Source organism: Sorex araneus, chromosome 2 (genome assembly GCF_027595985.1).
Source record: "Sorex araneus isolate mSorAra2 chromosome 2, mSorAra2.pri, whole genome shotgun sequence".
In the NCBI taxonomy this organism is placed as follows: Eukaryota; Metazoa; Chordata; class Mammalia; order Eulipotyphla; family Soricidae; genus Sorex; species Sorex araneus.
In genome coordinates this window covers 292,981,429-292,999,541 of record NC_073303.1, presented here as the reverse complement: position 1 = coordinate 292,999,541, position 18,113 = coordinate 292,981,429, and the positions used below count along the sequence as shown (strand labels likewise).

The 18,113-nt window shown below is 40.1% G+C and overlaps 1 protein-coding gene across 1 annotated transcript in view; it reads right to left on the bottom strand.

Annotated features, from left to right (window-relative positions):
• C2H3orf70 (chromosome 2 C3orf70 homolog) overlaps positions 1-18,113 on the bottom strand; it is a 57,322-nt gene that overhangs the window by 22,902 nt on the left and 16,307 nt on the right. The window lies entirely within an intron of this gene.

Genomic DNA, 18,113 nt, shown 5'->3' with positions numbered 1-18,113 from the left:
CACAACTTATTTTTTTAAAAACCCTCAAATACATAAGACAATCTGAACAGATATGTAACCAGATTATAAAGTTGGCAAATAAATACATGGAAATCTGTTCACCATTAGTCATTGGAAAAGTCCCATTAAAATGACAATGAGATTCAACAATTCAGTTGTTTAGTTTTTTGTTTTTTTAACTGAGAACACCAAGAGCTGACCCAGATGCAGAGTAACAAAAGTAACTCAATACATTGATGGTAGGAATGTTAACATAGCACAGAAACTTTGGTTTAGAGTCTGACAATCTTTTAGAGAACTAGCCTTTATTTAAACAATATAGTAATTCCATTCCTAAGTACTTCAGAAACTTAACATATATATATATGTATATATATATATATACTCACAGAAACACACATGCAGATATTTTATAACAGCTGATTTTTAATTAGCAAAAACTAGAAACAACCCAAAACTCATAAAGTTTTGGATGAGTAAATGGGGGCACATTTAAAAAATTGGCCTACAAAACCGCAGTAGAAATAAACTACTGATATTTAGAAGAGCATGTATGACTTATGAGCTTTTCATTGAATGAAAAAAGCTACATATCATGTAATTCCTTTTCTATAGGAGCCTGGAACAGTATTAGAAGTATTATCAGTTGCATATCATCTGATTCCATTTATATAATGTCTGGAAAGACAAAACTGTAGGGAACAGTATTCAGAGATTGGGCTTTTCTATGCCTGTGATATAGTATTTATCACAAAAGGGCATGAAGAAAACTTTAGGGGTGATAAAAAGAATCTGCGTCTTAATATGGTGGTTATACAATCACATATCTTTAAATGCATTTAACTATACCTCAAAAAAAGTCCAAATTTCTCTGTGTATAACTTAAACTTCAGCAAACTTGACTTTCTAAAATCTATGAAGAAAAAAACATTGTGGTAAATGTTTTTTAAAACAATGAAAAGACGGAAGGTTAAAATGATAATATAACATTGTATGACTAACTCAATAATGGAAGCTTTGTAACTGTATCGCATGGTGATTCAATAAAAAAATAATACAAATAAATATCTTTCAACTGTCAAAAAATAGACAAAATGATAAATATATTTCCAAAAGCTCAACTTTTCTGAGTTTTTTTTTAATCTCTGTTGTTCATTTTAAAAACCACTCTAATTTGATTGATATATAATACAGTAGTCAAACTTCAGGCTCTTCAAGTTTGAACCACAGCATCACATGCACCACCAATTCCCACCCGACACCCCTGCCCCAGTACAGCCGGGCCTGGCCCTGGTGGTTGCCAGCACTGCAACCCTGAGCAGCTCCATGTTCTCCAGCCCTAGCACTGACCCGGTTGGCCAAGTTTCACTACTCGTGGCCCCAGGTCTCCTGAGCACCACTTGGGAACTCCCAGGCAGAAAATGGATAGAAACAATGCCCTTAGACGCTTTCCCAAGGAAGGCACAACAGGGAAGAGAGAAGGGATTTGCCATCCAATTGCTGGGGAAATACAAACCAAAAACACAAGAAAACACTTCACATTTAAAAAAAGAAGAAGAAGAAGAAATATCAAGTGCTGGTGAGCATGTGGAGAAAAAGTAACATCTGTGCGCTGTTGGTAGAAAAGCAAACTATAGTGCAGCCACTAGGCAAAACAATATTAAAAGTAGAACTACTGTATGATATAGCAATTCCACCTCTGGGTACTGACTCAAAGAAAGTAAAGACACCAATTCAGAAAGATATCCTCCTCCCTGAGTTCATAGCAGCACTATTTACAAATTCAGCATATAGAAACAAAGTGTTTGTTTGGGAAAAACAAACTAACTAGCAAAGCAAGTGCCAGCTCTCCAGTCCAATGCTCACCTTTCCACCACCCAAGTGCCTACCACCCTTCACCAATCCAGTCCACCTTATTATTCTCACTTTTCTACTCCCCGCCTCCTTGGAATTCTCAGTTCTGTGAATACAGAGTCAAGGGTTTGTGTTCATTTAATACTTCTTTGCCTTTTCTTCTCTATAACCACAATAAGTGAGGTCATTCAGTATTTGTCTTTCTCCCTCTGACTTCTCTTAAATGAGGACCTCCAGTTCCATCTGTATGATTTCATCTTTTCTGACCACTGCATCTTATTCTACAGTGTATATACACTGAAGCTTCTTTATTCACTCATTAGTTGCTGAACATTTGTGTTGTTTCCTTATCCTAAGTGTTGCAATGAGTAGAGGTGCACAAATTCCCTTTCAAATAAATGTTTGTCTGTTTGGGGAGTACATGCCAAGAAATGGAATTGCTGGGTCCTATAAAAACTCTCTTCTAGGGGCTGAAGCAATAGCACAGCAGGTAGGGTGTTTGCCTTGCACGAGGTCGACCCAGGTTCGATTTCCAGCATCTCATATGGTCCCCCGAGCACTGCCAGGAGTAATTCCTGAGTGCAGAGCCAGGAGTAACCCCTGTGCATCGCGGGGTGTGACCCAAAAAGAAAGAAATAAAAGAAAAAAAGAAAACTCTCTTCTAACTTTTTTGAGAAATCTCTGAACTGTTTTTTATAAAGACTGAACCAGAGGATACTCTCACCAGCAGTGACTGGGGGCTCCTGTTCCACCACATCCCTGCCAACCACAATTGTTCCAAATTCTCTTCCAGAACAAAATGCCTTTAAGCCCAAAATGATTCAATAATTTATGCCTACCTATGTTTAAAACCCCTTAAACAATAAACAACTTGCCAATAAATTCTCATGCTCAATAAATTTTTGTTTAATACTTTTTGCAGAAGTCACTCCTGACAGTACTTGGCACAGAGGTTATGTGCCTGACTGCTCTGTGTTTGGCCCAGCACCACCTGCTCTGAGGTTCCTGTGATCCAACTCAGGGCCTTGCACATGCCAGACACTTGCACCCTCAATCACAGGGACCCTGGTCCTGATGACTTAAGCAAGCAGAAACCACCACCACACAACCTGTCAGAGCTTTGAAATCTAGATACAAAAAGATTATATGCCATGACATCGAAACATCAAAAATGGCTTAACATATATATGGATTATTATGCTGGAAGGAAATTTTTAACAGAATCTGGACCCTAAAAATCTTCAACTACAGTTAGTCCCTCCAAAACTACCATTCACTACCAATTTTCTGTGGGAATGTAATATCAGATGCAAATCTATGATTCAAGTTTAGTTAAAAGAGAATGGCTGGCCCTGTTTTTCCCAATCTGCTGACTCACTTATTTTGCAGGCCAGAGAAACACAAAATGTTTGGGTTATACACTTTCAAAGAAGGGAAAGGGACTTATTTTTTTTTCATCAGATTTTCCCTTGGAAGGTTCTGTTAAACTAACAAAGACTGTGACATTTCCCCTTAAACTGATGTTTACTTAAATTGACATAGGATATGTGTTACTGGTGTCACTCAAAAGACAGAGAAAAAAAAAGTAAGGTCTCCAGGATAAAGAACAAACATCTGAGCTTGACCTATTCAGATATTCTCCTATGATACCTATATCCTCCATTCACTGCTGTCCAGTTTTGTTTAGTTCAGTAACAAATTGTCTGCAATATTCCACCACTGTCTTAAATACTCGAGCTATGAGAGTATTAAGTCATAAACACTGCTTTATATGGATCTGCCTTCTAAAATATCCCTTTTCCAAGTGGAATTTCTATAATCTCTGTAAAAACAGATTAAGCATTGTTTCATCTAATCCTGACTGCATAACTAAGTACTACCTTTCCATTTTGCTTATTCTGATTTCTATTGTTTCATATCGGTGTTTGGCCATAAGGTGACAGAAAAGAGAACATTGAATTCCAGCTGTCAAATTACTAACAACAAAATTATAATATGCTTGTTTGTACTGAGTTAAGAAAAGACCACAGAGCAAAAAGTGATATAGCATCCAGAAGTAGAATTTATATTATAATTAGGCAATTAAAGCATAGTAATAGTTATACTTTGTTTATATAGCGGGAACTAAACTGACATTTTGATGCAGAGACTCAAAGTGAGTGACTAAAATAAGAAGCAGCTCCTCTTTTAATATCACTGTATCACTGTCATCCTGTTGATCGTCGATTTGCTCGAGCGGGCCCAGTAACATCTCCATTCGTCCTAGCCCTGAGATTTTAGGAGCCTCTCTTTACTCGTCCTTCCCAACAGTACCACATTAGAGGCTCTTCAGGGTCAAGGGAATGAGACCCATCATTGTTACTGTTTTTGGCATATGAATATGCCACGGGGAGCTTGCCAGGTTTCCTGTGCGGGCAGTAAACTCGCAGTAGCTTGCCAGGTTCTTCAAAAGGGAGAACTAGGCTTTAAAATGTTATGCGGGCACTTCCAGGAGCTTGGTTTTCTAGTCTCTGGATGCTGGCTGTTGATGAGATTACAGGTGCCGGGGGCAGTTTTTGGGTATGACTGCCAAGCTACTGGAAAATGAGGGATCTGGGTGGAAGAGGCCCAGTCCCGATCCGAGCAGGCTTGGAGATCTCAGCTCCGGGTCCCGCACACCTGGGTTCCTCTGCCGGTTCCATCATGCATGAGCTCATCCAGGTGGGTGGAAAGTGTCTTGAGCATGGCTATGGCTGGGTTCCGGAGCTCTTCAGCTGCTGGGGTTCTGCCCCCTCCGAGGAGCCCCGATGAAGACAGCCAGGCGCCGGGGCAAGAGACTCTGCCTCTCTTGCAATACACCTCTTTCAATATACCTCTTGAAATATTAACTTGTAATTAAGGTAAATTGGTATGACTTTAGAAGACCTTTTTTGTTGATACCTATTAAATCATTTCACATACATAATAAAATAACTGTAGAAAGAGTCATTTTGAGGGGCCAATAACTAAAATGGGCTTTTTCCTGCTTGGAAAAAAACCCATGATCTCTCTTGAACCGATTTCTCTTCTCTCCCCTCACATTTCTCTATACAAATTCCTTTAAATAAAACTACTTTCTGAGTCACTAATATATACATATATGGAAATGTTTCTTAATATAAGCTATGGCAGGGCTGGAGCGATAGCACAGTGGGTAGGGTGTTTGCCTTGCACGCGGCCGACCCAGGTTCGATTCCCAGCATCCCATATGGTCCTCTGAGCACCGCCAGGAGTAATTCCTGAGTGCAGAGCCAGGAGTAAACCCCGTGCAATGCCGGGTGTGACCCAAAAAAAGCAAAAAAAAAAAATACACACACACGGCATCAAAGTAATTTTTTTTTATGCTGGGGCTGGCACTACAGTGAGGAGGGCACTTGCCCTGCATGTGACCAACCTGAGGTTAAATCCCTGGAATCCCATATGGTCCCCAAACCTGCCAGAAGTGAGCCCTGAACTCAGAGTCAGGTATAAGCCCTGAACACCGACAGGTGTGGTCCAAAACCAAATATATTTTTTATGCAATTTTACTGGCATAGTCCACATACTTTGATGTTCACCTTTTAAAACATATAAATCAGCACTTTCTAATGTATTTACAAAATTGCACACATATCACCATTATCTCTCTCAAGATCCTTCTCACCACCTCTGAAGGAAACCCCACACCATTAATACGCATTCTCTGTGACAGTTAATTGTATGTGACAATTGTACTGACCACAGAGCCCAGGTTAAATATTATTTCTGGGATATTTCCAGAAGTACCACTGGATGTGATTAGCATCTAAATCCACAGACTCAGTGGACTGTGGTGGCCCCAGGTGGAATGAACAACAACAATTCTTTGAGGGTAGATGGAAGGAGACACTGACTACAGCCCAGCCAGAGCTCAGCAGCACATCATACTTTACGGCCCTCACATTGAAGTTTAGACGCCACAAGGCTGGTTCCCAGACCTTCAAATTCAGAATGAATTATTCTACGAGCTTTCCTGGGTATCAAACTTACAGTAGCAGACCATGGGCCAATTTCTATAATCATGTAACCAAATAACCCTAATAAAATGCCATAATACAGTGTGCGCATCCTTTTATTTTATCTCAGAGATTAATCTAGCACAGGGCTTGCTCAACCAAACTGTGTGTGTGTGTGTGTGTGTGCGTATGTGCGTGTATGTGTGTGTGTGTGTGTGTGTGTATGAGAGAGAGAGAAAGAGAGGAGGAGGAGAGAAACAGAGAGAGGACAGAAGGAGTTATTTGTCTATCCAGGACATTTCCTATAAATGGAATCAATATGTGGCTTTGGTGTCTGGCTTATTTAAGGCTATTTTAAAGACTTATCCATGTTGTAACACATCATTACTTCATTCCTTTTTATTGCCAAATGTCCAAATATGGATATACTATACCTTGTCTTTCCATTCCCCATATGATGGACATCTGGATCATTTCCACATTTGGGGTAGTATGGATAATGCTTCTATGACGTTTGTTTACAAGTTTTTTATGGACATATGCTTAATTTCTCTTGGGTATATATTTGTTAAGTCATATGGTAACTCTATGTTTAACATTCTGAGTAACTGCCAAACCATTTTCCAAAGTGGGAAACTACATTTCTGCCAGCAAAGCATGACAGTTCTAACTTCTCAGCACCCTTGCCAAGACTTGCTATTATATGTCCTTTTGATTACCGTCATTCTGGTGGGTATGGAGTGGTATCTTGTTGTGGCTTTAAAAAGCAATTTTTAAATAGTTTGACAGTCTAAAGCTATAAATAAATGACTACCACCTTAGTCAAAATAATTTCACTAAATTATAATTTAACTCAAAAGTCAACTATAATCATGAGTTAATTATTGGCAATTTCTAAGCATTTTGAATGGAGACACTCACTATTCAACAAAAAGTAACCAACTAATAGTATCTCTAATATAGAGTCACTGTCATGTCACTGTCATCCCATTGCTCATCAATTTGTTCGAGCAGGCACCAGTAACATCTCTCATTGTGAGACTTATTGTCACTGTTTTTGGCATATCCAATACACCATGGGTAGCTTGCCAGGCTCTGCCATGCAGGCATGATACTCTTGGTAGCTTGCCAGGCTCTCCGAGAGGGGCGGAAAAATCAAACACGGGTCGGCCTCGTGAAAGGCAAACCCTACCGCTGTGCTATCACTCCAGCCTAATATATTATTAGTTCATAATAATATTATCAACTAATATCTCTAATAATATCTGCAATATCTTTACTGCAGAATGTGCCTAAAGTCTGATATCTGGATAAGTGATCACTAATATGCTTGCTGCACCATATAATGGCATGTATACATGCATGTACTTATATTCCACTATGCATCGTTAAAATAAATTTTGAAGGAACTTTTACAAAGACATTCTATTAAGTAACAATACTTTTAGATAGTTTTTTTTCTGATTGACTATATGGTATACTAGGTAACAAGACTAATCTTCCTTCCAAAAACAAATTTAAGCAAGTTGAAAAATAAAACACACCCAACTATACACATAGAGAAAGATGAGAGAGAGGAGAGAAGATGACTTGAGAGAGAGAGCACTGGCCAACTAGGAACTTCAATGCACAAACAATATGGTAGTGAGTTCCAAGGATTTTGTGTAGCTGTATATCCCAATGTTGGATCTGAAGAACATTATCAATCAGGAAAAACCAAGGGAGCAATTAAAGAAATCCTAACAAATGTCAGCACTCTCTGGCCAAAGACCAAAGGAAAAACAACCCAAGAAAAATCAACCATCAAAGGAAATGACAAAAAACCTTTACAGAGCAACTGCTCAATTCTAGCCAAACAGCAGAGAAAAAAACTGGATACCGCACCCTGATCCATGAGAACAAAGGCCACAGCAGGGGAAGAACCTGGAATTGCACCCGTCAAGACTCTAATGAGGAATCTCAACACTCTGGCCGGGGAAGAGCTCAAGACCTCCATGGAAAATCAGAGGATGAGGTCATGCCCCCTGTGGTGTCAGTGGAGACCACAAGAAGGGCCAGACCATCACTCCCAGACCACAGGTCATGAGGAGCTCCTCTGGGTAACAATGGAAATAGTGCTTGAAACCTGGACTTCCACTCTTCCTGGATGAAATGGAGCAGCAACCCCTTCCCTTGCTAGAGAAAGTTAGGGGGAAGAAAAGAAAAGAAGGAAGGAAGGGTAAAAATAGAAGGTCTAAGACCCAGAGCCTTAAAATATAATTATACTAAGGTTTCATTTAAAAACTGCTTGTCAAGGCAAGAAACAAGAACTCAAACTGAATGAAAATGACAATCAATATACGCCAACTCTGAGATGCTAGAATAATCCGATAAGAAATTTAAAGCGGGGCTGGAGAGATAGCACAGCGGGTAGGGCGTTTGCCTTGCATGCGGCCGACCCGGGTTCAAATCCCAGCATCCCATATGGTCCCCTAAGCACGGCCAGGGGTAATTCCTGAGTGCAGAGCCAGGAGTAACCCCTGTGCATCGCCAGGTGTGACCCAAAAAGCAAAAAAAAAAAAAGAAATTTAAAGCACCTATGAGTTTTAAAAAATGCTTCAGTGAACAATTACAAACATGTCTGAAACAAGCAAAAATACAGAAACTCCCAGAAAAGAAACAGTCTCGGTACATAAATAGAAGAAAAAAGAATCATAGAGAGGAGAACTGACAAATGCAGCGACTGAATTAAAAAAAAAAATACATTGCTTAGTGAATGGGATCAACAGAAAATTGGAAGAGAAAAGTTTCGGTGAAATGGAAGAGAAAACAATAGAAATTACACAGTTCTAATGACAGCAATAAAATAAAATGAAAAATGTTGACAGCGCCTCAGGGACCACAGGACTATAGTGAACAAACATAAAACGCTAACACTTGGGTTATTGAAGTACCAAAAGGAAAGGAGATAAAAGACAGGGCTACAAAAATCCTTAGAAATAACCGTTGAAAGCTTTTTCAAATTTGACTAGAGACATAATCTACAGAATTAAGGAGAGGAGAAAATTCCATGGGGATAAACTAAAGAAATCAAGGCCAGGATAGATTATATTCAAGCTTAAAAAAATTAAAGAAAAAGAAAAAAGTCGGGGTTTTTTGGCGGGGGTAATCCTAGAAGGAAAAACCATTAAATGACGGTATTTTTGCTTGTTGTCAGAAATCATGAAGGTCAAAAGGAAGGGACATTTTATTTTTCAAGTGCTGAAAAGAATAAGCATAATGCAGAGCCCTACTCCAAGTAGAAACTATCCTTTAGGAGTGGAGGGGAAATCAAGACATTCTAAGATGAAAGTAAGCTAAGACAATTTATCACCAGTGGAACTATACAATGAATGGCTAAAGCAGTTCTCCAAAGAGTGAACAATTAAGTTCCTGTTTCCCAAAGTGGACATAACTCCCTGCAGGCTGTGCTACAACAACCTGGGGGGGGGGGAGGTAGGAGCCTCAGGTACAATTTGGGGGTGGGATTACTTTTTGTTTCCTTACAGCTGACAGATTTCCAAGGGGTTGCTGAGTGAATTTTTCCCTTTCCTCCAAAAAGGGGCAATATATCAGGTAGGTTTGGGATCCTTCGTTCTATGTAGAGGAGAAATAAAATATAACTGCAAATGAATAGAGGGCAAAGGGAAGGAAGATGACACTCAAACTGGTCAAAGAAATCTAGTAGTACATGTTAAGTTATGAGTATATAATGTAATACCGGTAACAACCTCCAAAAAATATATAAGGACATAAAAAAATTACAGAAATGGGGTACATGTAGCTCAGAGCAGAGCACTTGCCTTGCATGTATGAAGCCCTGAGTTCAAATATATATCAAAATGGAAAACTGAAAAAATGCCCAAGTAACTGACAGAAAAGCAGGGAAAATAATAAAATATAGAGAATATATTCAAAACAAAATAGCAGGCTTAATAGCTACTTTACCAATAACTACATTAAGTGTAAATGGCCTAAAATGCAGCTATTAAAAACATACACTGAAAGAGAGGATTATAAAGTATGACCAGGGCTCAGGAGAAAACTCCTAGGACCAGACCACATGCCTTGCATCTGGGAGGCCTTGGTTCAATTCCTGGCACCGAGTGGTCCCGAGCAGTGAGTCTGGAGCTGCCCCTGAGCATCAGCAGGTATGGCCTAAAAACAAAACAAAACCGTGACCAGATCCCTATTATGAATATAAAATTCAATTCCAGCTTAATACGATAGGCAGGTTGCAAATGAAAGAAGAGTAGGGTATTAATGTAAAATCAATCATCAAAGGAAAGGAGATGTGGCTGTACTGATAATAGATAAATTAGACCAGAATAAAAACAATTACTAGAGACAGAGAAACATTAAATGATGACAAAGAATCACCCTATCAAACAGAGAAATTTTAAATATGTATGCACCAAATGACAGAGCTGAAAATATATGAGAAGCAGAAAAAAAAAGGACAGATTTTAAAAGAAAGACAAATCCACAATGAAGTTAAAGATAGCAACACTCCTCTTTGAACAATTAACAGGCTAAACAGACAGAAAATAAGCAAAGCTGTAGAAGAACTCAGCATAATCAAGATCAAATAGATATTTACATAACACTTCACCCAACATCAAAAAACCCATTCTTTCCAAGTGTCAGGACATTTGGGCTACATTCAGGACCATCAAACAAACTTCAAGAACTTAAAAAGGTTGAAAACCACACCAAATATGTTTTTGAACCACAGGAAACCAACCAAGAAATAAATGAATAAATAATATCAGAAAAGACTCAAAACACCTGGAAACTAAATGACACTTTTAAGTAATCTGAGTCAAAACTATATCCCAGAGGAAATAAAAGATACAATGAACTGACAAACATGTCAAAATGAAAAGTACTTAGCTAAAGCTGTACTGAAGGTTTTCAAAGATTGTGCAAAAGGGAGGAGCACATGCCTTCTATGTGTGAGGCCCCAAGTTTGATCCTTGGTACCACGTGATTCCCCAAAACCACTAAAGGGTGGCCCAGGTAGTTCCAGCACTATTGGGACTGGGCAGTGCTGCCCAGTTTCGAGTCAATGCATAGAACCATCGGGTCCAGGTGGTCAGACCAAGTGAGCCCTAATCTTTCTCAGCACTGCATGGGAATAATAACAACACAATACAAAACAGGGATGAAAGGAACTTTTTAACAATAAATGTACATAGTACAGTGGGTAGGGAGTTTGCCTTGCACACAACTGACCTGGATTTGATTCCCAGCATCCTATATGGGAATCAAACATCACCTGGAGTAAATCCCAAATGCAGAGCCAAGAGTAACCAAGCATCACCAAGTATGGCCCAAAAAACAAAAAATTTAAAAACTTAAAAATAAATGCATACATTAGAAGAAAGAAAAAGGACTAAGGAGATAGCTCAAATCCAATGTTTGGAGCACACATTTTGCATTGTAGGAGCCTCAGACCGGATCCCTGGCATTGTGTGGCCCATTCATTAAGGAAAAAAAAAAAAACTTAAAATAATTACCAAATAGAATTTAACAATATGTGAGACTATAGTTCATAAATACTTTCCAAAGATGCAAAGTTGTTTAAATATTTGAAAATCAATGCAATCCACTATATTAATAAGCTAAAAAGGAAAAACCACATGATCATCAATTGGCTTATATGACAAATTTTAATACACATGATTAAAAACTCATAAAGAGGTGCATGTGCTGCTTGTGCCCATGTGGCCAAGCACAGGTGTCGCCCACACCTCCCCTCTTGAGATGTGGACTTTCTATCTAATTCTGGGGTGTGTGTAGGGGCTTCTCTGTCATTGGGGAAGCCCACGCTCTTCCTTGAGTACGTTACTCTCTCTCCTTCCCTTCAAAAATATCCAAATAAAATGTTTACTAAAAAAAAAACCCTCATCAAGAGAAATTTCTTCAACCTGACAAGAAGTAATCATAAAAACCTTGGGGCCAGAAAGATAGTTCGGAGGTTTAAGTGTTTGCCTTATATGCAGCCTACCCAGGATCACTCCCTGGCACTACATATCCCCGAGGCCCCCATTCCCTCCCTCCCCCCCAAGCACTTCAATGAATGATACCTTGGCAAAGAGCCAGATGCAAGCCCTGAACACCACTGGGTACAATCCCAAAACAAATAAAAGTATTCCAGCTGTTAATTTGATACATGAGGATGGAAGATTTAATGCTTTCCTAAGGTGGAAGGAATAAGGCAAAAAAATTTGCAATCATCACTCTATTCAACGTAATTCTAGAAGTTCTAGAAAATGCAATAAAGCAGAAAATGGTGCATAAGAATAAAAGTAAAAATATAAAACTTCCCCTGCTAGCAGACGAAATAATGACCAATGTAGAAAATTCCAAGGAATTTTTTAAAAATAACTAAAAACTAGTAAGTTCAGCAAGGTTGTAGAATATAAGATAATGAACTGCATCTTCTGTGTTTCTATATACTAGCAATGAACACAAGGATGTTCCCCATGCTTGACCTGAATAAATGGAGAGAAACAGCATGCTCATGAAATGGAAGGTTCAATATAGAAAATACTTCAATTCTCTCAAAATTGACAAATGGGTTTTTCATAATTCCTATCAAAATTCTACCAGGATTATTAAACACATAGATAAGATTATTCTAGGATCCATTTGAACTAACAAAGTAACTAGAAAGCTAAAACAATTTGAAAAAGAAAAGTGGGAATACTCAGTTTACCCAATTTAAAGACAGATACATAGAGTTGTAGTAAATAATGCTGCATGGTATTGGCAGAGGAATCAATACACAGATCAATGGAACAGAACACAAAGCCTAGAAACAGATCAATGCAGTATGGTTTTTGACAGAGATAGAAAAGCAAATTATGAGAGATGGGCAGCTTTTACTCTTGATTTTTTTCCTGTTTTTTGTTTTCATTTGATTCTTTTGTGTGTGTGTGTGTGTGTGTGTGTATGTGTATGTGTGTGTGTGTGAAGGGGTGGGGAGGGACACACATCTGACAGTGTTTAGGACTTACTTCTGGCTCTGAGCGCAGGGGCCACTCCTGGCATAGCAACAAAGGACCATATGCCAGGGAACAAACCCAGATCAGCTGTGAACAAGGCAACCACCTTGACCCACTGTGCTATCTCTCCCACCCCTAGACATCAACATATAGTCTGAAATGAGCTGGATATTTATTGGTAACAATAGGTAATAAAATGAACCTTGATCTAAATGGAACACCTTTTACGAAGCTTAACTCAAAACAGATCATAGTCTTAACTGTAAAACTTAAAACCATAGTGTGTGTGTGTGTGTGTGTGTGTGTATGCGAGTGCGTGGTTCTAGGATTGAAATCAGAGCCTCAAACATGTATAACAAATGTTTTACCACTGAGCTATATCCCTGACCCATAAATTTTTTTTAATTAATTTTACTATTACTGTAATTTGGGCCACTTGGTTATAATTGTGTTCATGTTTATGGCTTTGATATACAAAGTTACTGTGTCTTCACAAAAAACTATTAAATGTTGGGGGGGGCGGGAAATAAGAGAAAATTTTAGGAATCTCAAGTGGAAAAACGTTCTTAAAAGCATAAAAATCACAATCTACATATGGAAAAAATGATTCTGACATCATAAAAACTTCTGGTGAAGACTCAACAGATGAAAAATAAACTAGGAGAAAATATTTGCAAACTATACTCCAACAAAGAACTAGTATCTAGAACATATAAGGAATACTAAAATCAACAGTCACTGTCAATGTCACTGTCATCCCGTTGCTCATCGATTTGTTCGAGCGGGCACCAGTAACATCTCTCATTGTGAGACTTGTCATTGTTTTTGGCATATCCAATACGCCACAGGTAGCTTGCCCAGGCTCTGCCATGCAGGCGTGATACTCTCGGTAGCTTGTTGGGCTCTCCGAGAAGGGCGGAGGAATCAAACCCGGGTCGGCTACATGAAAGGCAAACACCCTACCGCTGTGCTATCGCTCCAGCCAAAAAAAAAAAAAAGTAAATTCAATTAGAACAGTATAAAGTCGGTGTCTCTAAATGGTGTTAAAACAAACATACACTTACCCAAAAAAGTCTGGACACAGATCTCACACCTTTCACCAAAAATAAATTTTTATTAAAAAATTACTCAAAATGGATCACAAGCCTAAATTTAAAGTGCGAAACTATAAAACTTTTAGAGGATGACACTGGAGAAAATCTAGATGACCTTGTGTACAGAGATGCCTTTGAGGTGGGGTTTGGGGGCAGTTTGGGCCACATGTGGAAACACTCAGGGGCTGTGCTCGGGGTTATATGCACTGTCAGGGATGGAACCACGGTCAACCATATGCAAGACAAACACCTTAACCCTTTCCTATATTTCCAGTCCCGGTGGTGCCTTTTTAGATAAAACACCAAAAACATGTTTTGAGGAAGAATAAGGATTTTGTGAAAATATAAGATTTCTGCTCTGGGGCTGGAGCAATAGCACAGCGGATAGGGCGTTTGCCTTGCACGCGGCCGACCGGGTTCGATTCCCAGCATCCCATATGGTCCCCCAAGCACCGCCAGGAGTAATTCCTGAGTGCATGAGCCAGGAGTGACCCCTGTGCATCGCCGGGTGTGACCCAAAAAAGAAAAAAAAAATTCTGCTCTGCTGACTGTAAAAGACATCAAAAGAATTAGAAATCTGTCACAGACTAGGGAAACAAAAATTTTTAAGACACATCTAATACAGAATTTTATCTAAAATGCAGAAAAAAACGAGCCAGTGTTTAAGATAATGAAAATACTCTAAGCCCATTCGCAGAAAACTGGATTAAAGCAGTTCTATGAGGGATAGGTCAGGGAAGAGAATGCTATGACAATATTGGAGAGAAAAGTACCTGCCATAGAGGCAGACTGGGGGTGGGAAAGAAACAAAGGACATTGATGGAGGTGAGCAGACACTGGTGAAGAGAGTGGTGTTGGGACACTGTATGCCTGAAACTTAGTCATGAATTGGACCACCACAATTCAAGAAAGAAACGAAATAATAAGGCAGCTCTGTCATATAAACTCAGTGAACTCAATGGAATACGCTTTTGCCATAAAAAAAAAGATACTGCATCTTTTTGGACAAAATTGGTAACTCTTAAGGTGAGAGTGCTGAGGGAATGGAAGGCAATTACCAGATGGTTTAACTCATATATGGAATATGACTGAAACAAATGAGTTGGCAAAATAACCAACAAAACTAATTCTGAGACTAGATGAAAACCATGATGTCACCATAAGAAGGGAAGACGAGGAGGAAGGAATGAGTTCCTGGTGAAGGGATGGTGCTGGAACTTTGGTGTTATGAGCAGTGAGAACTGTATATGTTGAAGTATGAAGCTAAGTCCCTAAAATGTCATTATATTCTAAAGTAATGATAAATCAATAAAAGTAGCAAAATACTGTGATATTACAATATGTACTGTAAATAACATCTGCCGGGGCGCAGCCGGGAGAGAGCCCCAACGACTTGCCCCATGAGTCATGCAGGTTCGGGGGATCGGTCCAGGCCATGGGGCCAAGAGATGATGAAACGAGGGCCAAGCCGGTTGATTGATCAGATGCCTTTATTCCATTCTCATCCCCATTCACTCCTGTCTCTCTCTCTCTCTCTCTCTCTCTGCTTCTCTCCCGCCCTCAATCTGGAACCCCCAGTCCATTCTTACAGCCTAATTAAATCCCCAAAGAATGATGGGTTGGGGCTTACACATAGGTGTGGTCACAATCACTTGTCTTCCCATTGATCTTCGATTTGCTCGAGCGGGCGCCAGTAACGTCTCCATTCATCCTTGCCGGGTGCCAGTGCAGTCCAATGATATCTGCCCTCTCCAGGAACATGAAGAGCCTCAAATCGTTTGTTCAGGGTCTTGATAAAGAAGTCTGACCATCTTGTTGGTGGGCGGCCACGAGGTCTTTTGACGTCCAGTAGAATCCAGTTAGTAACAGCTCTAGTCCAGAGGTCGTCTCTAAATAGCATTATGTGTCCAGCCCATCTGATTTTTGACGTCTTGGCAAACGAGACAGCATCCCGGATTCTTGACCTTCGACGGAGGTCAGAACTCCGAATTCCTTCTTTCACTTCAGTGAAACATGATACTCCAAGCATAGCTCTTTCAATTCCTCTTTGGGATACTCAAATAGCGTTCTCATCCTGTTTTTGTAGGGCCCAGGTCTCTGAGGCGTATGTTAGTGCAGGAAGAACGGTGGAGTCGAAAAGAGGTGCCCGTAGCTGGAGGTTCTTTGTCCCCTTAACCACTTCTTCGACACTCTTGAAGGCGTTCCATGCTGCTCTCTTCCTCCTGCACCAAGTCGTCCCTCATGATGAGTTCTCAACCCCGGTACACAAAGCTGCTGCATTTGGAGATGTTCGTTCCATTGGCTCGGCTCTTCACAAGCTACCTGTCCATATGCAAGGTTCCATCCCAATGGAAAACCAGCAGGACCATTCTGTTGTACAAGAAGGGAGACATCTACGACTCAGCAACTATCGCCCAATCTGCCTGCTGTCTGTCATCTACCAGTTGTTCACTCGAGTCATCCTGAATAGAATAGGCAGAACACTAGGCGAAGGACAACCATGTGAGCAAGCCGGGTTCTGAAAAGGATTCAGCACAATCAACCATATCCACACAGTGACCAAGATCATTGAAGTTTTGCAAGAGTTCAAGATGCCGCTCTGTCTAACATTCATCGATTTAAAGGAGGCCTTTGATTCTGTTGAGACTGAAGCGGTCATCGAAGCCCTAGCCAAACAGGACATTCAAACTCAGTACATCAAGATCCAAGAGCCATATTACAGATTTACCACCAGGATCTCACCATTCTACAAGGAAATGATCATTGAGGTAGAGAGGGGTTCGGCAGGGTGATACCATTTCACCGAAACTCTTCAGTGCCACCCTCGAGAACGTCATGGTACGACTGGAATGGGAAGGAATAGGAGTGAAGATAGACGGGTCGGCAACTACACCACCTCCACTTCGCTGATGACATCGTTCTCATAATACCAAACATTAGCCAAGTGGCACAAATGCTAGCTGACTTGGACCGTGAGTGTGGAAAGGTCAGACTGCAGCTGAATCTCAGCAAAACAATGTTCATGAAAAACAAACTAGTCCCTGATGTTCCATTTGGTCACAATCAATAGGATTAAAGTTCTTTCTCTCAGGGGATGCTACTTCTAGGACAGATTCTCTTTCAGCAGGATGACCCACCCAAGGGTGGAATCCCATGGGTGTGTTTCTCCTCTCCTTGTCCAACAAACATAAAAGCATTCATAATATTAATCATTTTGTATGGACCAGTAAGAGATGCATTAAGCTTATAGAATTGCTCTCCTGGGGTCATCTCGATCTCAGACTACAGTGCTCAGGACAGATTAGTCTTCCCTATCCCTAGCGAGGTCCTAGTCTCATCATTACTTTTGGATCATGACAGCATTTGTCCATGATCAAGCTCTTAACTTATAGTTAAGAATCGTGGTGCTTTGGCCTGGCCCATTTCGAGCCAGGGTAGCTCAGAGCCTGCCCTGGGTCCCTTCAGTCCCTTGTCGGGACCCTGCTTTTGGGGTGCTAGGAAGTGAGGGCAACTGAGGCTTAAGTCCAGAAAGCAGATGCCCAGGAATGAATAATATTCGAAGCCAATTAAATCCCAAGTTACAAAAGCATAATGTTAATTGTCTTCTTGTGTCTATACAAAAAAGACACTGCTTTAAACTATTCAAAAGACATAGGAGAGGAGAAAGGCAGTATTAATTTACAATACAAATTCAGTGTCCTAGAAAGATCTAACCTTACAAACTAAGAGTCTGATTAGGGGAAAAAGGCTGATTAACTGGTTGGGGAAAGAGAGCACAGAGAAGTGGTTACAGATAAACAAAGGAATGGGAGTGACTCGGGAGCACTTTGATGGTTGTGACCCGATAAACCTAAGATCCTTGTGGCAAGGGAGAAAGGACAAAGCAATGTCATCCTACAATGTACTACACACACACACACACACACACACACACACATTTATTTATTTAACTTCACATTTCAAGATACAAGATGTACAACACCAAGAGTGAACCCCAAGATAAAGTATGGACTTGAGGTGATTATGACACATCATGTAGATTCACCCCTAGTAAAAACCAGGCGTTTCTGGGGCCACAGTGATGATAGTACAGCGGGCAGGGCTCTTGCCTGACATGTGGCTGACTAGGGTTCAATCCCTGGCAT